At 43.0% G+C, this 25,536-nt stretch overlaps 1 protein-coding gene across 2 annotated transcripts in view; it reads left to right on the top strand.

Moving 5' to 3' along the window:
* The first annotated feature begins 6 nt into the window (after positions 1-6).
* The window catches only part of CDC42BPB (CDC42 binding protein kinase beta), a 120,030-nt gene continuing 94,500 nt past the window's right edge, over positions 7-25,536 (top strand). For both annotated transcript variants that reach the window (XM_025197182.1, XM_025197181.1), the window contains exon 1: positions 7-121. The gene's annotated coding sequence lies outside the window, so the exon portion shown is untranslated. The remainder of the gene's footprint in view (positions 122-25,536) is intronic.

Genomic DNA, 25,536 nt, shown 5'->3' with positions numbered 1-25,536 from the left:
CGCCACGACGCGGCGCTCAGCGTGGAGGCGCTGCTCGACCTGCTGCTTGGCGTGTGCGGGGAGTGTGGCCGCGACGCGCCGCTGCGCCGGGACCGCTACGTCTCCGACTTCCTCGAGTGGGGTGAGCCGGGCGGGGGCAAGGGCAGGGGGGCCCTTGGCCTGACCCGACCTGACCTGACCCCCCGGCGGGGCTAATCCGGCGCCTGCTGGCACCCCGCGGGGAGGGCGGCTGTCAGCGGGTCCGCGGAGCAGGCCGGAGGGGCGAGGACGGGGTGCGCTGGCAGGGGGAGGTGGCGGCGGCGCCCAGGGCAAAACAGGTCTCTCACCGCAGGGAGCGAGAGGCTTGAAGGAAGCCCTTTTGCAAGGCGGAGGCCCCCGGGCGCTGGGGGAAGCGCTGGTGGCAGCTGACTTGCGGGCCCAGCACTAGGGAAGGGCGGCTGACGTGCAGCAGGAGAAGTGGTTGCAGAGGAGTGGGCTGCATACGGGGGCACCTGTGTTGTGCCGTACGCTTAAAAGATTCCTGTTTTCATTTTATTAAGAAAAAGTCCAGACTTGTTTGGGGAGGAGGGTGTAGCGGGGGGCTCGGCTAGAGCACACGCAGGTTGTGAATGTTTCGGGCCGGCGCACTCAACACGGGACAGCTGGTTCTGCTTCTTTTCTGAGGGGACCTCCACTCTTTGTTAGACGCTAACAAACTAAGAGGATTCACTTCCTGGAGTCTTCTGTTGACGTCAGTAATGCGATTGCCAACTGAATAATTAACTACTTTATCGCATCTGCCTTGCAGGGCTGCGGCCCTGGATGCATCGATTATGTGTTTTGTGACAGCTCGGTGTGCTCTCTGCACGCTGGTCGCTGTCTGTTTTAAAGCCATTACTTGCGATGCACTGAATTTGTATGAGGAGACAAGTGGCGGTAGCTAGACCCCGTTGACATGGTTGTCCTGAAGAGAAGAGAATGGTTTGGGGTTAGACGGGTGTCTGGGGGCTGAGATGCTTTCTCTACAGTTCTTGGTGATAATCTCCATATTGTTATCTGTTGTGTGACTGACAGGCAGATTTATTCAGTTACTCGTAAAATTGCTTCTCATAGTTTTTATTTATCAGACTCTTTGAATTAAATATGAAAAGGTTGCAGACATGATCAGATGTATGGCAGGAGTATATTTATTGTTAAGCTAGAGTAGTCCTGTAATGCAGAGTAGCTCTTTAATAAATAATGGAAATGTATGCAAGTTGCCCTCTGGTGATACCGTATAGAGGTGCAAGCTTGTACTCCAAAAGGCTGCATGGAAAAGCTGCAGTACTGTATATGTTGCATAAATATAAACTTCCTTTTGGTGCAGTTAAGGTTAATTGTACATGTTTCACAGCTCCTCCAACAATACATGTCCTGAAATGCCAACTCTGGGACACCTTTCACCTGTGCCATAATACCCTTATTATACATTTTCATTGATATGGTTCTTCAGCACCAGGAACATGTTTATGCCTCCAGCTAATAAAAGAACATGGGCTCAACTTCTTAATCTTCCTCATTGTGTAATTTGCAAGATTAATTACAGCCTCAGCGATGTTAAGAGATTATTCAGGATTGATGTGCAGAACTTGATTGAGCACTGTTAAGTGTGTGTAGGATCAGTATGAAGTTGTAGTTCAAATGTGGGCTACACTGTAAATGGATATTGGTGTTTTCTCATGCTGGTTAGAGGGAGAAGGAACTTCCTATGGACAAAATAGAGTCTGTCATAAATCAGTGAACATATAGTGTGTGGACATCAAGATACAATGAGAGGCAGCTTATAATTTCTTTGTTATTTGGTAGATATCTCAATATTATGCAGAAAAATTAAAAGTAGTTTAGTTGTGGAATTTTGGGGGCTTTTCCTTGATGAGGTTGAAGCATGGTTTGGTCCTGGAGGTGCATGGTGAGGCCCCATCATGACTTGTCGAGATGGAGGACATGGTTGAGATGTGAGGGATAGCTGTGGATGTGGACAGGCCAGCAGGTCTGTTTCTGTCTTTCTGAAGCCCAGCTTAGTGTAGTGCTGGAGGCAGTGTCATGTATTATATCTACTCTGCCAGGCCAGCCACTGCCTTGCACAGTTGCTGTATCTGACAGACCTTCAGAGCTTCAAAAAGTGGGAGAGCCCCTGGTGCTGGAACCATAAGGCTTCTCTCCCAGGAACCCTGACTGATACTTCCTGACAATCAATGCCACAAGGTTCAGGTGAATCTCACCATTTCCTGGTACAGTAGAGTGTGAGGGGTGGCAATTTTTTGGAGCATCTTGTGACTTTAGTCCCACTGAACACACGAGCCAAGAGGCTGCCATCTTAACCCAAGACAGTTGGATTTTGTTTTCCCACAGGAAATGGAGCTCTTGGGCATATTGTGTTCCAGTTGAATCACATTCACCGTTTGGGGAAGAGGAAAAGTTGCATCAAAATATCTTTTAGCCAAGGGAAAACAAGCTGATCTAGAAGCTAGGAGAAGCATTCAGATCTCTTATTTGTCCACGTATTTCTGTTTATAACTCCCATTATCATTCTCATTACCGTAGAAGATAAGCATGTAATAGCCACACCATTTCCCAAATGAAGTAATTGAGAGAGTGCACAATGTTCTTACTGGGATGAATGTGGTGTGTACGCTGATCACATACATGTGGAAATGGTCTGCCAAATCTTTGTGCTTGGTGTTACAGTCTAAACGTTACTTTAACTGCTGTCCAATAGTCTTCCTCCTGAGCCAGTAATAGAAAACCGAGTCCTGACTGGAGGGCCTCTTGTTTTAACACTGTCCCAAAGTCATCAGTAAGACCCAGGAGTTGTGACTCACAGGGTTCTTCTGTCATCCTCTAAATGAGCATAATTTTTTTTCTGCCACTGTGTTGAGTTCTCCTCCATATAACAAAGAAAATAAAAAATAACTCCCCAAAGTTACTTTAATAATGTAAGTAATATAGATGTCAGAGATGGAGATCTGAAGGTCTTGTGCTGCTGACTTGTGTGCTAGGAATGCCTGGAAGGAAGAGGCTGTTGTAGTAGGAAGGATCCAGCTGGGTTGCCCCAACTACTCCCCTCAGTTATCACAAGCTGTCCAACTTCTGAGTGGCCAGGGGCCCCCCACTACCTCTGCTGTGTTGCTGGTGCCCATGCGTTGTGCTGTCTAGAAGCCCCCTGGGCTGCCCTGCCCTGTCCTGCTTCCACGGTTCATGGTGAGGGCAGGAAATGAAAGCTGGCAGAGAGAGGGTGAGCCTTGAGACCACAGTGGCAATACTGGAGAACAATGGGGAAGCAGTGCCCAAATGGGAGCCTGGGAGCCATGAGTTACCCCTCACATGCCACCAGCTGAACAACCCTGACTTGGCATACAGGTTCAGCGGCCTGTCCTTCTCCTTCCGAAAATATCAAGCCTCAGTAGCTTACTCAGCTACTGGGGATGAAGCAAAGAGAGGTTAACTGTGCTGATACTTTTTGACAAGGACTTGGCCCCAGTAGTCCTGGCACAACAGCTTTTTCCTGCAGCCAGCAAAAATAATTATCTCACATGGTAAAAGTTTATTGCAGTGTCAGAAGTTTGTTTCAAACCTTGCACCTGACATGTGGTGGGAAAAGGTTATAGTTTAGCATCCTTTTTGATTTTTTGCCTTGGTTTTTTTAACCCTTCATATTAATAGAATATTTTAGTTGTGAAGTCAAACAGTTGCAAGTTAAGAAATGCACAGGTTACTTAATTTTTTCCTCTTGATACTTCATAATGACACTGATTACAAAATATTTTACTAGCAGGATCTTTCCCAGTGGACAGGATGGTCATGGCAGGGCATAAGTAAGGCTGCATGGGTGACTGTAAATCTAACATTTCCTTATTTGACTTGTTTGACTTTGCAGCCAATGTCTGTAATGTCCTTCTAACTTAACTTGTTCATAGGTAATATTACTCAAATTTGCATTTTGCCAAGAAAATACTTTATTTGCGTCATTAAAACTTCCACAGTTGGCACCACTTAAGCCTTATCAGTATAAGCAAACTGACTGAATGTCAGTGTAGTCAATGAAGTTCATTGCACTGAATCTCTTTTATCAGCTGAAGCTGAAATAATCCTTTCTTGCAATACAAATACTTCACTTCTGGGGAATGATGGGATAGTTTTACGGCTATGGGGGCCAGGGGAGAGAGAATGATTTAAGTACTTGAATTGCAGAACTTAAATAGCGTCCCTTGTTAGATTCTTCTGCAGGGAGATACTTTGGTTTTTTGGTTTCTGTCTTGAAAGTTTAATATGGAGAAATGCTAAGTCTTAATGTAGATTACTGTTGGAGGCTTTTTTACCTCATCCAGACACCCTAAACCTGTCTGTTTAGATTTTGTATATATGGTTTGTTGGTATAATTTGAGGCAACTTGAACAAACAGTTCTGACGATGGATGTATTAATTAAACAAAGTATGATTCAAGTTCTGAAAAGCCTAATGCTTGTTTTAATGATATATTTGGAATTAATACACCTTCAAATCTTGTGAATAGACTTAGAGTAATTGTGTTGATTTTTGTTGTCGTTGGATTTGTGTACTTCAGAGCAGTAGAGTGTGACCCCCTCAAGGAAAATTTATTTTGAAAAAAACCAGATGAGCTTTTTACAGTTTTTCTAATAAACGTTTGTCTAGGGCAGCGTAAAGGTGAAAGTTCATGACAATCTTTGTTTAGGCTTGAGGCAGGTTTAAATATCTTCCCCCCAACTACGTGTGGAAACTTGTATCATAATGTAGGTGTTTATTTAGCTGTTAGCTGTTTAGCTGTTTATTCCACAATCTCCACTGCGGTAACTAAACACCTAAGTATTTTCCTTGAAAATAATTACATCAGTGTCTTGGGTGATCTGAAGATTAATATCTTCAAAGTGGCATTGTAACAGTTTTCTGCTACTTGAAAGTTAGCTGCAGTATTTACAGTCCAGGAATTTTTGCATTGCATATGGATAATCTTAATTTGTCAAGCTTGCATTTTTACAAAGACGGTGTTAGGCATTATCATTTTGGAAGGTATATTTTTAAGTAGGAAACAGTGTGCATCTGTTTTAGGCATGTCCTTAACTTTAATTGTGAGCAGTCTCAGAAATCAATGGATACTTTTAGGGTATAGCACAGGGGTAGTCAAGTATTTGGGCTAGAAAGTCACTTGGGGAGTTTTGGTGAGACCTTGCTGGCTGGGTGAGTACCGCCTCCCTCTTGCCTTGCAGCCCACAACAGCTCACCAAAACTCGCTAAGTGGTAGATTTCTAGTAGGGGTGCACCGATAAAGATTTCTTGGGTGATACCGATAGCTGATTATTAACCAGCCATATTGACTGGTACCAATCTGATAGCCGATTTACAGGAATGCAGCACAGCAGCTTGTACAGTAGCACCCTGCAGGAAAGTCTCTGGAGGGGAAGGGGCCTGGGGGAGGCAAGGGGGGTAATTGGGGCAGATTGCAGCCTCCACAGGGAGGGAGTGGGGCAGGGGCAGGCATTGCCCAGCCAAGGTGGTGAATGGGACACCAGGCCTGGAAGCGGGACAGAGCTGTGGGCGGCTCATCGTGGTGGGGGGGCAGGGTCCTGGGCTCAGACCAGGCGGGAGCCAATAGCCAATAATGTTAATTTTCCTTTTATCGGTACCGATCTGATATGCGACTGATATATCGGTGCACCTCTAATTACTAGACTGATCTGGATGGAGTAGGTGGGGTCTCCGTGGAGACTGGCCTAGGGGGCAGATGGGATGGGGGCCATAGGTCATAGCAGCATCTGGTGAAAGGGGCAGGGGAGCTAGGATTGTGGGGTGGTGACAGCGCGAGGCTGGGACCTGGGGCAGAGCTGCGATCTGCTCCCACCACGGCCCCATGCTGTCACTGCCCTGAGATCCTGGCCCATCCCTGCCTGCCCATCCCGCTCCTGGACACGACTCCTCGCCTGCCCATGGCCCGGCCCATCCCATCCTCCTCTCAACCCAGCACACCCTGCTGCAGGGGCCAGTCTCCATGGACACCCCACCTGCTCCATTTGGCACCCCCAGTGCTGGGTGCATGTTGGATGGGCCAAAGTGCCCAGGCAGCAGCAGCTAGAGGGAACCAAAGCTGCCGGGAAGCAGAGTCCGGCTGCCCTGCTCTATGCCTGGGGGTGGTGGGACCAGCTGCACATGCCATAGCCTGGGCTGCCTCCCACGCCTGGGCCTGATGGGGCTTAGGGACCCATCGTGGGCCAGATAAAATGCCTTGGCTGGGCAGATCCAGCCCACAAGCTGTATTTTGCCCACCCCTGGTATAGTATGTGCATGAGTCTCTTTAGGTATGTTAGAGATCTAAATGGCCATCATTCTAGTTATTGGGGGCTTAATGCTGAAACAGTATTTAATCAAGACCTGCATTGTCAAATACATCTAGTATTTCTGCATGCCAAACTGGAGACATGTATTAAGGACTCTGATTTTTCTTGGGAAAATTTTGAGTACTCAGTCTCTGGATACAGACCCTCTAAAAATATGTGCTATTGAAAATGACGGGCCAGATTTTTACATGATTTAAGGGCACAGTTACCTCGGATATGGGCACGTTTTCACTACATATTCAAACAGCTAAGTAGACAAAGATTAGAAATGAGCATTTAGAATGAATGCTTTATTCCCAGTTCTTCCTTTCCACAGTTTATCCCTCTGAATGATGGTTAAATGTGAGCAGTAGCATTGTTAAGACCGATCTGCACACGCTGTTTTACTAGCAGTCTATGATATTTTTTTTTTAAACTGATTTAGCCCAGTAGCGTAGAATCCTATGTGGATACTTAACTCAATTTAAACCATGGTTATGTTGGTTTAGCTGGCACCATTATTAAATTTATCAGTGGAGGCTAAGGTAGTGCAAGCTAGTTTTAAACAAATAAAAACTCCCCTGTGCACATTTGTATCATTTTAATTAAATCACTTGAAAACTCAAGCCAAGTCTACAGACAGTGCAGCTTTCTCAGTCAGGAGCGTGAAGAGGTGTGAAACCCAACCAACAAAAGTCCCTAAACCATAGGAGCAGTTGTATTGGCAGCATGACATTACATTGGCATCTTGTATATCTTTTTCAGTTTTGGTGAGTGGTTATTACCAGTATTTTGCTTGTTCTAAGTGTAGCTTTGCGGGTATAACTGTATATACACCAGTAGCTATTTCTGTACTGGTACAGCTTTCTTCAGCTAAGGCTGTACTTCCATTATCAGGTACAAAATCTGTTTATGAAGTCTAAATAAAAGGTTGCTTATATATACATACCATATTTGCTTGAATGTAAGATGACTCCCCAGTAATTAGCTTCTATATATGGAAAATTTATTAACTTATAATTTTCGAGAATAGAATCCTAACTATTGGAAGTTTGTCTTGAATTTGTCCCCTTCCCACTGCTACCGCAGGGAAAATAAATCTGAGGGGTCAGGTAGCCCCCCTTGCCCTCAGTTCCCTACAACTTCTTCCCCCTGCGGCCCATATTTTCTTACTGTCAGATCTTGGTCTCTCTGAGTACATGGAAGTGCAGGGTCAATTTGAAAGCACTGACCTTGAAATAAACATACTTGTATATTTGCATACGTAGGTACCCATAGATTTCGTTCACTCAATTGATGCGTTTAACCTTATATAAAAAGCAACTATGCATGACATTAGTTCAGAGCCAAAAAGCTAGTGATTTTACCAAATAGTTCACTGGGCTGCACCCCAGCAGAGTCAACAGCATTTCAAACCATGGTGAACAGCTCAGCACTGCTCAATATGGGTGTGTATTCCAGATTACCTTCGCACCCCAACCCCAGAGGATTCTTATGCTAATTTACCCCCTCTCATGACTAGAACCGGGTGTTATTGTCACAGATCTTGGGATTCTCCAAAAAGTTATATGCAGATTAGGCGCAGGACAGCCTGGTCCAGCTCCATCTCATGCAGGCTGGGATCACGCTAATCATACACATCACACTGAGGGAGGGGATGACAGGTATTCTGGTGAACCATGGGGCCCCGTTTGGAGATGTTTGCCAGACATTTAAGGCTGGTGAAAAAACAGAAATAAGTGGAAATGGGAAGGAAAGGCAGAGCTCAGCTGTGGGAGTGAAGAGCAAGTTGAAATGTATGCAGTATAGTACCTTACCATCACTTGAAAAAGTTGGCATGGAGCAGGACTGCACTTATTGGGTGCTAACGTATGTCTTATTCAGATGGTTGCACTAGCCTATCATTGTGGTAGGTTCCCATCAGCTTGGATGCCCAGTCTGGGCCATGTACTTTATAGTCATGCTCAGTGTTGGCTGTGTTTAATCAGCTTCATAGTTGCTTTCCGTTACTGTGCATCTGCTTTGGCAGCAGTTTAATGATAGATAATGTATTTTGTGAGGTTTCCCTGTATGCAAATGTAAAATGAAGGACTTCCTCTCTGCCCCTCATGCTGATTGGGGGGGGAAAATCTTGTCTTGTATTTGAGTAAATACAGTAAGTAGCCATTGATGTGTATCTGATGTAAACTGGGTACTGGGAAGGTGTTTAACTTTTGTTTGTGTGGAAATATCCTATCCCCAAGCTACACACCTTGTAAATTAAAGGAATTCAGTACATTTCACAGCTGTTATGACAGTGTCACTCACATTTTAATAAAATTTGAAGATCTGGTGGGGAATGTAGTAATGGATGGTAACTTGGGCAACAGTGATCACAAGATGATTGAGTTCAGGATCCTGAGGAAAGGAAGGGTGGAGAGCAGCAAAGTAAGGACCTTGGACTTCAAAAAAGCAAACTTTGACTGATTCAGGGAACTCCATGTGCAGGATCTCCTGGGAAGCCAGTCTGAGGGGGGGAGGAGTCCAGGAGTCCTGACTGTCCTTTAAAGAAGCCTTACTGAGAGTGCAGGAACAAACCTCCCCCATGGGCAGAAGACCAGCTTGACTTAGCAGGGAACTCTTCAGTAAACTAAATCACAAAAAGGAAGCTTATAAGAAGTGGAAACTTGGACAAATAACTAGGGAAGAATATAAGAACATTGCTCGGGCATGCAGGGATGAAGTCAAGAAGGCCAAAGCACAATTGGAGTTGCAGCTAGCAAGGGATGTGAAGAGTAACAAGAAGGGTTTCTATAAGTATGTCTCTAGCAAAAAGAGGATCAGGGAAAGTGGGGGTCCCTTACTGAATGGGGGAGGCAACCTTGTGACAGAGGATGCAGAGAAGGCTCGAGTGCTCAGTGCCTTTTTGGCCTCAGTCTTCACAGGCAAGGTCAGCTCCCAGACTACTGCACTGGGCAGCACAGTTTGGGGAGGAGGTGAACAGCCAGCAGTAGTGAAAGAACAGATTAGGGATTACTTAGAAAAGCTGGACATGTGTGAGTCTAGGGGGCTGGAGGGGATGCACCCGAGTGATGTGATTGCAGAGCCACTGGCCGTCATCTCTGAAAACTCATGGCAGTCAGGAGAGGTCCCAGATGATTGGAAAAGGGGAAACATAGTGCCCATATTTAAACAAGGGAAGGAGGAGGATCCAGGGAGTTATAGACCTCAGTTCCTGGAAAAATCATGGAACAGATTCTCAAGGAATCCATTTCTAAGCACCTAGAGGAGAAAAAGGTGATCAGGAACAGTTAGCGTGGATTCACCAAGGGTAAGTCATGCCTGACCAACCTGATTGCCTTCTGTGATGAGATGACTGACTGGGCAGCAGCTCTGCAGAAAAGGACCTGGGAGTTACAGTGGACAATAAGCCGAATATGAGCCAGCAGTGTGCCCTTGTTGCCAAGAAGACTAACGGCATACTGGGCTACATTGGTAGGTGTGTTGCTAGTATATCAGGGGAAGAGATTATTTCACTCTATTCAGCATTGGTGAGGCCACATCTGGAGTACTGTGTTCAGTTTTGGGCCTCCCGCTACAGAAAGGGTGTGGACACATTGGAGAGAGTCCAGTGGAGGGCACCAAAATGGTTTGGGGGCTGAAGGTCATGAGTTATGAGGAAAGATGGGGGGAATTGGGCTTATTTAGTCTAGAGAAGAGGAGACTTCAACTACTGAAGTGGGATTTGGCTGGGATTTGGCTGGGATGGTCCTACCTTGAGCAGGGGGTTGGACTAGATGACCTCCTGAGATCCCTTCCAACCCAAACTTTCTATGATTCTGTGATATGTCATATCCCATCTTTGTGTCTCTCTAACTTCACTGCATATTTTTTTCCTTATAAGTGTGTTCTGTCTCTTTCCTGCATTGTCTTTCAGATCAGTTCCCTATATTCCAGTCTTGTCTTTCTTCTGTTGTGATGTCTCCTTTTTTCTCTGATGCTTATTCGTAGCATCTTTTATTTGTATTAGTCCTGGTCCGCATATTTTGTGTGGCTAGAATTATTTCAGTTAGGAGTTTGACCTCTGTCTACTACTGACAGCTTCATTCCCAAGAATGCAGTTTTACTAGTGTAAAGGTACTTTCCTATCAAGATACCTTACTTCCCTTCCTGTATAGTAATAAGCTATACCCACATATTCAACTGTGTATATATCTGTGTATACACTGAGCTGTTGTCACTTAAAATCATAGAATCATAGAGAAGTAGGGCTGGAGGTGATTTTTATAGTATCATAGATTCATAGATGTTTGGGTCGGAAGGGACCCTAGCAGATCATCAAGTCCGACCCCCCCTGCCCTGGGCAGAAAAGAGCACTGGGGTCAGATGACCCCAGCCAGGTGCATGTCTACTTCATCTAGTCCAAACCCCTGTCTGAGGCAGGATCGTCCCTATCCAAACCATCATATACAAATCCATTATCTAATCTCCAAGTAAAACTATGCATTAACCCTGACAACACAAGACTTAACACCCTAACCTGCCACAGGTAAAGCAGGAGAATCATGGCGGCCAGTGTCTTGCTGTTGCAAGGGTTATTTATACACATCCAAGAGATCCCAGGAAGAAGGCCACATCCCCTCCATTAGAGACAGAGGCAAAAACCCCCACAGTCTGTACCAATCTAACCATGGGATAAGATTCCTTCCTGGCCCCAGTTATTATAATTTGTCTGACCTGAGCAAAGGGGCAAGGCCATCTAGTCAGGAGCCTCTGGGTTTAAGTTCCAGTAGAAGCGCTGGCACACCCTAGTCAAAATTTCCAGCCTTGCTGCCAGCCAACACTCAACACCTCTGTGGAAGGCTTTAAGAAAAAAAGCAACAACCATTCTGGCACACACAACAGCAGGGATGGAGGGAGTGGTGGAATTCTCTCCCAGTGCCATGCAGCAACCAGCTAATTAGTTGCACCAGTATAAAATTGTATAGTTGTTGTGCATGTATAACTAGTTAGGGTAGTGCTTCAGGGCTGGAATTAAAATCATGACCATGTAATGCCAGGAGCTCACCAAATAAGGGGTTAGAGAATCATCTATGCCCTAAGGAGTTTTTAACCTAATTAAAGACAAGACACGGCATGTATCTGTAACATCAGGGGAAGGACGGGAGTGATGCTGGTAATGAGATCATGTAGTTACATAGATGAACAATGTTTACAAGGTAGGGGTTCTGAATTACTTAAATTATATATGGTACTTGTGGCTCATCCTCTGTTTCCTTCCCTTATGCACTTTCTTGAGCCGCACCCACCTCATCCATTAGAGTTGGCAGTTGTACTGCTGAACGCCTAATGTACAGAAGCCTGCTTGAGAAAATGTTTCATGAAGAATAACGGCACTGCTAGGGATATTTTCCTATTTAGTCACTTGCCATTTAGAAAGTAGTGATGTCCCTCAGTGCAGTTCCTGGTCTAAGGGTCCTGAATTTATGCAGTGCACTCTGAGGATCCTGATGAATCAAGAACCCTCCCTAGATTCACGATAAAATAGATGTGTTCTCTTTAGATTCATAGAGGGTCAGAGCACAGTCCTTTAAAAATGATTGATGGCCTTGCTGAGCTGAAAAATTCTGCTCTGAAAAACTGGTTTCATGTACTATGTAGGTGTGAAAGATTCTTATCACATGCCACTGTGGTCTTGGATGGTTAAATCCTTAGCATTACTAGAATCTTGTCTGATGTGTAAAGGTGGTAACAAGTTCCCATGTCAGTAGAGAACTTCACCCTCTATGAATGCTGTGGTCCTTGAAGTACCTCTGAATGTTACCGGAGGTAAGTGTGTGTGGGGCGTGGGGAAGAAGGTAGATCCTTTTTAAACTGAGTTACGCTGTGTGAGCCTAGAGGCATGGTTCCCTTTTCTGCCCTTAGTTTCTTCTAGCCTTTATTGTAACTCAGTTTTATAGCTTCTCTTAATTTTCTGACTAGCTATTTATGTCTTTAAAAATTATGCATATTTTAAAGAAAGTTGAACTTTATCACTCTGCATGTCTGATAGCAAAATTCAATTTGTAAACCCATTTCTGATCTTAACATTAATTCTAATGTGTCATTTGTCATATTAATATTTGTGATAGCTGTTGTTTCAAGTGCATTCTCTGATAGCTTCAGAATAAATCTAAATATTAATGCTTTATTGGAAAATGCACTGAAATAATTTCACTGTTGGAGCAGTGGTGCTCAATCTCTAGTTTGTCATCTGGCCCTTGGAACTCCCCAAAGGTTCTGGAATTTGGCAGTGGGGGAGTGGTGGCAGTGTTAAATTGACATAATCTGTTATTGTTCCCCCACTAATACATTTCCAGATGTTTCCAGACCTTTGGGAAGCCCCATGTGTCAGGTGATGTGGTGCAGTGCATGTAGGATCCAGAGCATGTGGGGCCATAAGCAACTGTTTTGGTGTTGGATTGGATGGTAGTGGAAGGTAATGAATTATTCCTCTGTGGGAGAAGTGATCAAGGTCTGCTTGTTACTTCAACCTTCCATCTGGCCATCCACTGGATTTTCTAAGAGGATATGCTAAATATGTTTCACTATTTTTGTCTTAAAGCTTAGCAGTGAAAAGTGTTGCTGGACCTAATTATTCATGGGAAAAAAAACCATCACTCTATATGTTGTCAGTCTTTTGACACTTATTGTCCAGAAATAAATGTCTGTTCAGACCTGTAGTATCAATATCTGGTTTAAGATGTAGCAGTGACATTAATTGCTTTTGGACTTTTGCTGCAACTTCTTCCTTTTAAACCTCAAGTCTACACTGTTATTGTTGGTAATAGGGTCCCTTCTTCCCCTTCAACTTGCGTAAAACCATTTAACTGAGACTGTAGATGGGACACCTGCTTTCAGCAGTGTTTGAGAGAGTGTGATATCATACTGAAGGCTTTGTCTCAGTTAAGAAATTGCCTGTTATAGAAACAAAGATGGATTTAAGGGACTAAGTGAACACTTTGCTTGGATCTCTTTATGATATGCATTGAAAGCAATTACTGATATGTGCCTAGGACTTCAGAGAAATGAAAAGGAGAAAATTATAAGATTTATAATTATAAATCTGGCCAGGGTGCACAGTTTTCTAGCAGGGCTACCCCCGGTGAAGCTGTAGCCACCTGTGCACTGCTTGGCCTCCCACTGCCTGCAGTGGATCCTTTTCCTCCTGCCCTTGCTGCACTACTGCAGGCAGGGGAGAAGTTGCAGCCAGATGGCTCCTGCTGTGGGGCTCCAGCTCTAGCTCCCAGCCACCTTCCCCTACCTCCACCCACCCGGTGCAATGAACAGCCACCTGCAGGTGACAGTGTGTGGGAGCTGGAGGCCTTCATGCTGGGGCAGGAGCTGCCCAACTGCAGCTTCCCCCCCTGCCTGGAGCAGTGCAGCAGGGGCAGGAGGAGGAGCTGCTGGGGGCAGGGTGTGCTGAGCAGCACCCGGGCGGCTGCAGTAGCAGCAGTAGCAGCCTTGTTGGGAAGCTGTTTGTACTGGCCACAGTTGGAGCCGGTGGGGGTGGACTGGAGCACTGAATAGGCAGCCCTAGGCAGGAGCAGGTGAGTGCTGTGGGGGCAGCCATGGGATGGGATGCGGGAGGCAGATCACACCTGCACTGTACCACCACCTAGGCGAGCTCTGCTGCCTGTGCCCCCTGCCCCATCCCTCACTCCCCCATCCCTGGCTGGCTCCTGGCCCCCAATGCGTGGGCAGACCCCCTGCCCCCCTCACGCATGCACACCTCCCGCAACACCCCTTCTTATACATACCCCACACCCATTCCCCCCTACACAAACATACAAGAGTAAGAGTTTATTTTGAGTTATTATGCAGTCACCTTTATATATGCTACTGAAAAAACAAATCGGGACAAAAATAATTTTTTTAATAAAATTAAAATGTTATACCAAACATCAAAGATCTACTATATGATTTGTTTTTGTGTAATTTGTTAAAAAGATATCTTCTAAAAAGATTTTATATGTGGCCCTTGACAGCTCACCCAAACTAATTCTCTTCTTTCACCCCCATTATAGGCTAGCTAAAGTAGATATACACTATAGCACAAGCTTTCATGAGATGAAGCTCACTTCATCATGTGCTGAGGTTTTGCGGGGGGTTGGAGTCGGGGTCTGTGAATTCTGAATGCCTTTCAAAGTCTTGGAGAGAACGTTCCTTGAAGTGCTGATTCTCAGCCAGGATGCTGCAGCACCCTGAGGTGCTTTGAGATCCCTTTAGGGGTGCTGCACAGTGTCAGTACATACCCACACATGATGCACAAGATAAACCCAGAGATTTTAGATGGGGAAACCAGAGCATCAAAAACATTCTGCCCTGTTGTGGTCTTTTGTGGAGTTCTTTGCAGCAAAAGACTTATTCCATTGCTTTTCTGTTGTCGAGGATTAAAAGTGAAGAGCTGGCACTTTGAGTGGTGCCTCGAGTCTAACACGGCTGAAAACCACAGCCGTAAAGTGTGGCCCTTCAGGGAAGGATTGGTGTGTTTTTTTAATATATTACTCAGAAACCAGTTGTTAACACTACTGACTCCTGACCTCTCCTTCCTGCTCCTGAAAACCTTCTCTTTCACTTGTTTTATTTTTTTTATTTTACAATTGATAAATAGCTAACAGTATCGTATGGCAGCTTAGCAGATGTACGAGGGTACCTGTTGGTATGTAGGCCTCAACAGGAGTATTTGAATGGAGCCATAGCAAAATGATCATTCTTTCTTTGCGACAGAAGTAATGTGAGGGTAAGATTATCAGTGCATCACAGTTCCTGTTGCTTAGTTTTAAAAGGTTGTACAGACCTGGCTCTTTAACAAGATGAGGCTACTATGACTCTGGTTATAACGAGCAAATTAGGTAAGAAAAAAACTGCTTGAAGTCCGTGCCTTAAAGATTGATAGAATTCAGCCTTGTGCCTTCATTTAAAATGAGGAAGATTTAATATTGAAGGTGCTGAAGGGCTGTTGTAGAGGCTGCAAATTATTTACAGGAGAGAAATGAGACTAAAAAGTGAAAAAGCAGACTTGCCACATTGCCCCACCATCTTCCCTCCGCTCTGATCTGTATGACTGTGTGTTGGTGATAGTTGTTATGGAAGTCTGTCATATGAACTGTAACAAAATGTCCATCCCACTTCACAGAAGCATTAAGAAAGCCATGGTTGTGTGTTTTTTGTCCATACTAATCTGAATTGAGTTTACGATGGCAGCCTACAGACAGAAGGATGTATTACTGAACACCTCAGTTCCTAGCCAGTTTGAAATGGCTTCTGAGCTACCTAAATATTTATCTAAAATGGGAATAAGGTGATAAAAGATTTATTCTAGAAAACTCATTGTGTGGGGAAACCTGGAAAGCATATATTGGACAAAAGAATTACATAAACCCAGTTCAGTAATACTTCAAAATAAAATGAGTGAATCGAAACTAATAGGATGAATATGATGGTTTTAAATGTGTGGGACTGAATTGATACTTTAAAAAAAAATGTCTGTACAAGTGGAGAACAAAATTAAGAGCTCAAAGAATGGCCAGAAGGTAAAAGAAGCTGAGATTTCTTTTGATGACATTAGAGATAAATTAGTAAAGGAAATGCTAAAAACTGGTATGGTTGTGAGGGATGGGAATAAACATGTGCGGCATAAAGAAATAGCAGGGACAAAAAGCAATGGTGATGTTTTTCTCATTGCAAATAGAGGTGGCTTTAGAAGGTATGCTAAGGTTACTCTTAAAATTACTTTGAATCGTTTCATATCCTTTTTTCTGAGTGGTTGGTATGATAAAGCTCGTCTTGTTGCACTAGTCCAGCCCGTCAGAGGTCATGCTCTCGCCCTGTGGCAGAAGATTGCAGGAAGGAAATGCATCTGACTTAATGATTCACCTAGATCATTTGCACAAAAAAATAATTTGGAAGCGGAACTGGAAAATTCTTAGGTCACAACTACATTAGAAAGTTTTTCCTGATAACACTTGCATTGACATACAGCTCTCACCATTGTGATTTTCACTAGCATCCAGGTACACTTGCACTGAAGCAGGGAGCCAGGTAGACCAAGAATGTGCCAAACAAACTGGAGCCCAGCATAACACTTTGCAAAGAGACAAGGAATTGGAATCAACAGCCTGACACAAGTCTTTATGGATTATATGGGTCTCCACTTAACCAGAATCGGTGTTGCCTTCCCACATTCAAAACTGGGAGAGCTTTCTTAGGGGAGCTTTAGGCAGGAAGGGAAGGGCTTTCATTTTAATCATCTGGAGTGCCTTTATAAGGCAAAGGCAACAGATGGAGTTTTTCTGAAAAAATAATGAAGCATATTAACATACGAAACCTAAAGACACGTGTAAGAAACATGCAGAATTAGCAAATCAAGTTAAAATTTCCTGTTTTTTTATTTATTGTCAGAACATGGCATTTAAGACATAAAGGAGACTTAATGATAACTGAAATGGCAGCAACAAAGAGCTGAGAACAGGAAAGAAGTGTGGTACTGTACTACATCTGGTGTTCATATCATAAGGAGACCATGCAAGTTTAAAATACAATGTTAAAAATTTTTCCATAAAGATATGAAGAATGAGAAAGGTAGCATTGGAGTGATGTAGCTGTGATGATGTAGGAATTGTGCGAGCGGCAAGGATTTGGGAGGGGCTGATCTTTAATTGGACTAACTAGAGTTGGGATAATGTTAGACAAGCATCGTATCCTATAGAATACTGCCTTCCTTTTGAAAGCTTGTCTTACTCTATCCCAGCTTCAGAGTTGGTCCAATAAAAGATATCACCCCCCCAAAATCTTTGCCTCTCAAAATGATGAGAGAGAAATATGTTTTGGCATTTATAACAGGCCAACAATAGACAATGGAAATTTCTTTTGCCCTGGGACATTGTTCTGAGCATGTGTGAGTAAGAAGGAAGCCTGAAACGAATGACTGGAACCTACTTTAATTCAGCAACCTAGGAAATACCCCAGTAAAAACGTATTGTGTCTCAAAAACTGGAGTAACAAAGCACTCCAAAAATCTGTTTGGAGGCTGAGATTCTAATTGTTATTGTATTTTTTTTAAATTAAATTGTATAGAAATAACATGGCTTATGGAAATGTTCAAAGTTTGAGCTATATTGTTCTTTGCCTACTTCCAAAAAAGAAAAAAATTTTAAATGGGAGTGGGGAGTACCGGTAAGTACATCCCAAATGTTTTGGTGAGCCATGTTCAGAATGGCTGGATATCTGGAAAAAATTCACAGAATATATTTTAAAATATATTTTTAAATATCTGGAAACAATTCACAGAACCTAATTACTTATCAGCTGGTCCTACAGGTTCTTTGCCTACTTCCAAAAAAGAAAAAAATTTTAAATGGGAGTGGGGAGTACCGGTAAGTACATCCCAAATGTTTTGGTGAGCCATGTTCAGAATGGCTGGATATCTGGAAAAAATTCACAGAATATATTTTAAAATATATTTTTAAATATCTGGAAACAATTCACAGAACCTAATTACTTATCAGCTGCTCCTACAGGGGTTTTGCATACATCCATTCTTTTAAATGCTTGATTTCTCCTTTTGATTTTAATTGAACTACAGATAAGTGTGAATTTAAGCACAGGCATAAATAAAGAAGAATAATCTTGGAACAATAATTTACTAATTTAAAGGATAGAACATTCAAAGGTAAATAATGTGTGAAGAGACATTTTAGCTGCCCCTCTAGTATCCTGCAAAGCAGTTATTAGAGGCACTTGAGCAATGCTGGCTTGTGGGTTTTCTCATTTCAAAAGCTCATTTCAGTTTGTATGAGTAACTTTATATTGTGCTGATGTTCATCCTAAGAATATAGGATGAACAGGAGAAGCTGATATAAAATATTAAAAAATCTCCCACCTCTGCCATCCCCAGAAACGAGTGGATTTTACAAATCCTTCCAGGTCTGGGGATACTCCGCACTAGATTTTGTTAAGTCTCCATAGATTTTAGGGAGATTCCTATTTTGAGCCTCTAAACAACTTGAACTTCTGTAAATATTCTTGCTCCTGACTGCAGTGGCTGCCTATCACATGTCCCCATGGGTTTTTGCCTAAGGCAGAGATTTGACTTTCACTGACCTCTTTTAATTACAGCTGGAGCTCTAAGGAAGTTCTGGAGCTGTGTGTATAACACCATAGAAAAGGGCTTGTTATTTCCCTTCAAATGAAAAGACCACAAAGATGGGCCACACCTGTACTTAGTGTTGTCATTGCTATCGGATCCTCCTCTCCTGGTTTAAACATGCTATGATTCATGTTATGTAATGTCCCAAACCTGCAAATCCAAATAAAACTTAAACTTTGCTAAAGGTAAAAGGTACCTGTCAAACTAGCTTTCTCTCAAATCATGTACACTGTGCTTCAGCAAAGAGTCTTAGGGCTGGATTTCAGAATCGCAAACTAAAAGAGCCTTTGCTTAGGTACCTGTACTTTAATAATGGTGAAGTAGGGATGGTTTATAATAAAAGGTTTTTAAAAATATATAATTAAATCTTTATTTTTTCCTCTCCTGCCCCTTTCAGTTGTTGCTTGTCTTAAACACACAACTCTGAGAGAATGGCTTTCTCTCGTATATTAGAAACATTAAACCATTGTGGGTACTACTGTGGTGCAAACAGTAAACATCAATTCTACCTTGTTTAACTGGTTGCATTTTTAAGTAAAGAAATAGAGTATTCAGTGTGGAAACTAGGGCTTTGCCCTTTAATTTTGCAATAAAATAGAGCTGCTTCTTTAAAATAAATTTGCCACTTTGAATCAAGTACAAACTACCATATTACCGTTCGGTGTTCAGTCATCAGATTGGGCTAAATTCTTCTATTTCTCTTCAGGATTCACAAAATGAGCCAAGCTTGAAGAAGATCAGTATTTTGAAGCTGTGGATATCTTAGTTTTTAGATGGTCTGAATTTACAGGTGACCCAGTTCTAGCAAAATAGCAAATTTGCATCTATTTTAAGAATGAATGAAAAATTCAAATGGATTTTTAAGCATTTATAACGCTCAAAACTACTGAACAGGAAACGATCCTTCACTTCACTTCACCCTGTAACTAGAGGGAATGGAAATTTTAGTCATTTTGCAGTTTCCTTTTAATAGAATGACAGGTTGAATAATTGAAATTTTGCTTAGAACTAGTGATTCATTCATCAGACTGCAGCAAGTTGTCAATGAGTATTGTAGTAAATGCAGAAGTAGAAATGCTTCCAACTGCACATTTGCCACTGGAAAGATAGCCTTTTGTGTTGAACTACTCCACACAGAAGTCCAGAATGAGATTTTTTTCAGAAGTCCCTTACCTGTGTATATAAAGCTACATTACCAGAGATATTGCATGTCATTTCTTGCCACCTCTTCTTGGAAAATGATGTTAGACTATATCCTGGAAGATGTTCAAATGTGCTGTAGATTGAGGAGCAGCAGATGTCTGAATACCTTGCATGGCAGACATTTTAAATAAAAATCTATAATCAAATAATCTTTGTGTGAATGAATGTTCAAATAGCTTTGTAAGTTGAGTATTTCTGTTCTGAGGAAATCGTGCTAGGAGGGCAAATACAATGCTGAATGTAAAATTCCACAAGGTCCTAGAGGCTAATGGTTGGGACAGAAAAGAAAATCTTTTCTTTCCTTTTTTTTTTTTTTTTAAATGGCATAGGAGTGCATCCTTAGCCTGTCTGAGAAGCATTTCTAGGCCCAAACTAGAGGAAAGAGATACCTCTGGTTTAGTTCTCACAGGCATTTATAGAAGTCTTTGAAACATGGATATGATTCAAGGCATGAAAATGCCCAGGAACCTTTGGCAATCACAAGACCCCTTCCCAGAACCTTGGACCTGAGGGTTGCGGATGAGGAAATTTGGCAGAAGGAAAATTTGAGCAGTTTTCGTCACTACAAAATGTACGGAGTGAGGACTGTTTTTCCTTAGAGGTCTCTCTGAATGCTGTTATTGTCGGGATGCAGGGCTTCTCATGAGGACAGCAGATTGGAAAAAAAGATTTGGTGCTACTGCTACAGTGCAAGTGGCCTCTCTCCTGCCAGGTTTGGAGATTTGGCTACTTCACAATTATTTTTTCCTCCACTGCCTCTCCAGACGTGTGCTGTGCCTCTTGCCCATGTTTAGTCGAGATAAAATGTTCAAAGCAGGTCGATTCAAATGCAGCAAGCTACAGATAGTACTACAACCTGTACCTCCCCCTCCCAACGCTATTATGTGCTCTATTGAATTTTGTACCTTTATGTAGTTAGCTGTAATCGCACTTCTTTGAAACACAGGCATGCGTAATCTTTTATAGCACATTACTCATCTGCTTCCACGAAGCGTTGGAGTGTAATGGCTTTGTCCAGCATTACTGTTGTCAGCCAGTGAGGCTCTGCTATGCGTGGTCAGAGAACAGATGATTTTAGCTGTGATTTCCTCCTCCTCCCCCCACTCCCCGACCAGCAGTCACCTTGATTAATCTTTGAAACGCTTGGTAAAGCTAGTGCTTCAGTTAAGTTACTGGGTAATACTAACTTCTTCAATTCCTCTGTCCACAGAGATGGTCACTAAGCTTTTCCAGTCCTAGAGCATGTCATGCCTGTCACCTGTTATCTGTGAGAATCAACTTAAATTTTTGCAAGCTTATCAGCTGGATCCAGTTATCAGACCAGCTCCTCACTCACTTGAATAAGTCCATCTTCCCCTTGATAAAATCCTCAGGATAGAAATATTTTATGCCTCTTAGCCTGCAACAAATGACTTGCAATCCCTCTATCAATTGCCTTACTCCCCCCAAAGCCAATTTAAAATGTGATAGTGACTTACCATGTTCTTGAGAAGGACTGAGCACCCAAAAAACTATTGGAATGAGGAATGATTTTTTTTCCATGCTCTGTAGCATTAAAGAAGACTATGGCAAAAAATAAACTTATTCACTGCTGCTTATTCTATATTTCAGCAGGCACTTTTGCAAGAATGCAATTAGGAAATACTGCATCATCAAAGAAGTAGGGGGAAGCAGGTGTGCATGACCACAAGAGTACAGTGATTATCCCAACCTCAGAAAACTAAACAAGAGAAGAAAATATTTATTTCTGTCTTCAGAGGGATGCTGACAGTTTGGGGTTTTTTTTTTATTAAGACTAAACTTTTTTTAATGCATCTTTTAAATGAATCAGTCATTCAGTGGTACATGATACCTAGCAAGGTGGTCGGATACAGTAGCAAGAGCTAGAGTTGACTAAACTTCAGAGGAGGTACATGCTGGCACAGAGGTTGCATCAAATTCTCACTTGGGATCTAAAGACACTTAAAGGATTTTCTAGTTGAGTTGAGTCAGAAAAGCCTTTATTGATTCTAACAGGCATAGATCAATCTCTTTTCTTTCATTTTCCAAAGCAAACTTGCAGTTACAAAGTTGAATTGAAGATGGAAAAGATTTTGTGGTTTGAAGACAGGTTTAATTCTATGACAGCTTGTTCTGTAGAGAAAAGAGACTTTATTGGTGAGGTTTGCTGGTCTATGCCCTCTTGTATAATAAGCCCTTCAGTCAACCCCATATCAAGAATCTGGCATGTAGTAATGCCTTTATTACTGCTGTGCATATCTGGTTCCACTGTGTTTTATTAGGTTTAGTTGCAGGTCACTTAAGGAAATGCAGGTTGGAAAATAGCCATTTTGCATTTTTTTCCCCATATAAGTAAGCCTACAGCATTCCTATAATTTCCTCCCCATCTTTATGAAACTGACTCTCCAGTTCTCCAAAAGAATTTAAATTGTTTTGGCTGAAATTGAATTACCAAAGGACATCATCTCATCATGACTGCTTAAAACCATCTGTGAGTCCTTTGGTACTCATCTTTGCAACTCTTGATCATCTTTCTTGGTTTCTTTTCACTTTGGGTGTAAAAGGCAGTGAATGGGATGAATATGGGCAGCCAGCCAGCTGTTGGTATTCAATAGTCTCATTCATGAGCAAGCTGGCAAAAGTCAGTATGTTGTAGCAGATGAATTACTTTTCCATGGTGCTAGATTGCATGTGTATACTAATGTTGTTGCACGAAGTGCATACAATAGGCACCAGTGAACTGGGCTGCTGCATCAAGGTGAATCTAAGTCTGGGATTCTGTCTGCAGACCTAATTAGCCATGTTGGTGGGATCACTGCTATAGCATTTTATTTTGCCCAGTTTAATACCTTTACATCTTGTATGCCAATAACTATATTACATATACACAACAGTTTCAATCCTGCAGTCCCTCTGTAAACTAGTATACGTACTCCAAGTACAGGACTCTTCTTGTCTCACTACTGATAACAGCTAGTGCTGAAGTAAAATACAGCAGCTCCATAACAGCCCACAGCAGTGGTCTGCAGCCTAAAATAACATGCTGGATCCAACTGAATTTGCATAGAGATTTTATGTAGGCAAAATGTTATAGCACAAGTTTGAATTTGGGCAAGACAATGGTATTATGAAAACCACTATGGGATGCTGGATTATAAGTGGCTTATAAGAACTTTATTTTACATATTGCACAGAAGAATTTTGTAAAGTGAAGTAGGCACACTTTTTAATGGAAGGGAAGTAAATAATTTCCCCTGCCCGTGGTATTTTAAGTTGGGGAACAATGAGATAATAATCAGTAGCTTCATAAATGCACTTGATATTGCATGGGTGTAGGTTGTAGCTGTGCTGGTCTAAGGACATAGGCAGACAAGGTTCTTTGGGTGAATCTGATATCTTTTATTAGACCAACTTAAATTTAAGTTGGTCTAATAAAAGATATCAGATTCACCCAAAGAACCTTGTCTGCCTCTTGATATTGCATCACTTTTAATAGTCTATAACATTGCATAATTGTTTGACACTTTGGGAGAGTGCAGAAAATAATATAACCAAAGGAATATTTTATTTGGATTTCAGTAGACATAATTAGCATAAAATAGCATCGATTCATCTGTGCTTTGGGAGTTAAAATAATGGTATCCTTTTTAATATAGGTACTTTGTCAAAATGCCCTTTCTGGGTTGCTGTACTCCAGTTTGCCTGGTCCCCCTAGTAGAGGAGAAGCTGATCTGTTTCCTTTCTCTTGTTCAGAAACCTGTAGACAGCCCTCAAATTGACAGCTGTCAAATCTCTCTTGCTCTGCTCAGGTTTTCGAAAGCAATACATGGTTACAGAAGCAGGTATTAAGGTCTTTGTCTGGGGAAGGAGTATGTTAGTAAAGATCTGCTCCTTACCCTGAGGATAGGGAAGAGGGCAGGGTTTATGAGATATTAGAAGTTAGATGAGCGGAGTGAGGGTTTTGCATGCATGAAAAAGAGAGAGGGGGATCAAGGTCAAGTGAAACAGCAAAAAGATATAGGGAAGAGATTTAAAAAAAAAAAAAAGCAAAGGAATATACATGGGTGAGGGGAAGGGGACAATTAAAATAGCTACACAGCTTCTGTGACAAACTGAAGAGGCAGGAAGGAAACGAAAGGCTAACAAAAGATCATTGTATTTTAAAATGCATAGGAAGCTGACATCTCACAGTATAGATTGAGAGTTGTTTCTTTAAATTGCAGAGGGAATAGCTTGTGGAGAAGAAGAGCAGGTCTCTGTCGGGCAGGAATAATTTACTGGTTTTGGGCTACCAGGTGGTAGATATCTTTCAGGAGTTGAATGGTTGTACAGGAGCACTAACTTCATTAAAGCTTGCAAGCTACAGAACTAGTAGCAAGCAGTATGAGGAGTGTTGTTGCTTTGGAAAGGGTGCAGTGAGGGCAAATGAGATAACTGACTACAAGAATGTAAGTTATGAGGAAACAGCAAAAGGAGTTTAAAAGTCTCCCCATCCCTTTCTTCCTCCTCCGTAAACAAGCCCCACCTAAATAAATGAGAAGCGCTCCAAGGCAGCTGCCATTAGCAGTGCCTCTTGCGTTTATCTTCCTGTTCTGTTAAAGTTGTACGTTTCTGGGAAAGGGTTTTCTGCTTCTTGTCTTTCACAGTGCCAAGCGCCGAGGTGGTTGTTCCATCTACCACATCACCATAAAATAGCGTGGTAAAAATCTTGCGTATCAATTTTTAGAATTCATCTGATTAAGGCAAAGCATTTTATGTTAGATGTTAGTGCTGTGGGTCATGCATTATTTCTGACTCTTGCATGAGCCTTCTGTTAGATATTTGGACACTTTCTATATTAAGTCTGTGCTTTCCCTGACATGAGTTTGAATTTTCTGTTCATGGAGTATTCCACAGTACTGTTGTGTGAAGGGTGAACACTGAAGAAGTAGCTTGGGAGGGCTTATCATAGAATACAGTGCTTTTATTTTAACACCGCCTTTAAACATGCCAGGTTTTCAGACCGCATCAAGAAGAAATACCATGAAGTAGCTTCTGTTCTTTATGACTTTTGATGCTACCTGGGTCACTGGCTGCCGCCAGAAGCCTGAGAAGGGAGGACTGTGACCCGCACCACTCTGCTGTCGCAGCCATGGCCTGGCCGAGCAGCGCGCAGATTCCTCCATGCCCCCTCCCCGCCCCCCCCCAGCTTCCTGTCAGCCCTGTGACTGGCATAGTGGCTGCCAGCAGTCGGGCCCACATGCCGTGGGGTGTGATGCAACATGCTGAGTAGCCATCCTGCCTGCCATGGTGAACTGCTGCCACCATGGCGCCACTAATCCATACTAGCCACAGGGGGTGGGGGAAGGAGGGAGGACCTGGCTTGGCAGCCACCCCCAACTTTCCCAGTGTGGCATGGTGGCAGGTGGTTCAGGTACTCGGCACGTTGCATCACACCCCATCCCATGTAGACCCAGCTGCCAGCGACCGTGGTGTGAGGACTGCGCCGCCACAGTGCTACCAGGAAGTCCTAAGGGGGGAGGAGGTGGACGAGTTTTCACGCGGCCCAGGCTGGTCCCAGCTGCAGCACAGTGGAGTGGCATGGGACGCAGCCCTCCCTTCTCAGGCTCTTGGCAGCAGTTGGTGGTGGGCTGGATAGGACCAATCCCCCCCAACCCTGGCCCTCAACAGTTCAGCAAAACTCCTTAAGTGGCCCCCCAGCCCAAATAATTGCCCACCCCTGTGCTAATTGTTACCTGGATTTCTGTTGAACATGAGCCAGTGTTAGCTGGAATTTGTGGTGGCAAAGGTGGGTGGCTTCAGCTGGACTTTGGGCAG

Source organism: Alligator sinensis, unplaced genomic scaffold (genome assembly GCF_000455745.1).
Source record: "Alligator sinensis unplaced genomic scaffold, ASM45574v1 scaffold85_1, whole genome shotgun sequence".
Taxonomy (NCBI): Eukaryota; Metazoa; Chordata; order Crocodylia; family Alligatoridae; genus Alligator; species Alligator sinensis.
The sequence above is the reverse complement of the archived record's forward strand: the minus strand, read 5'-3'. Positions and strand labels throughout refer to the sequence as shown.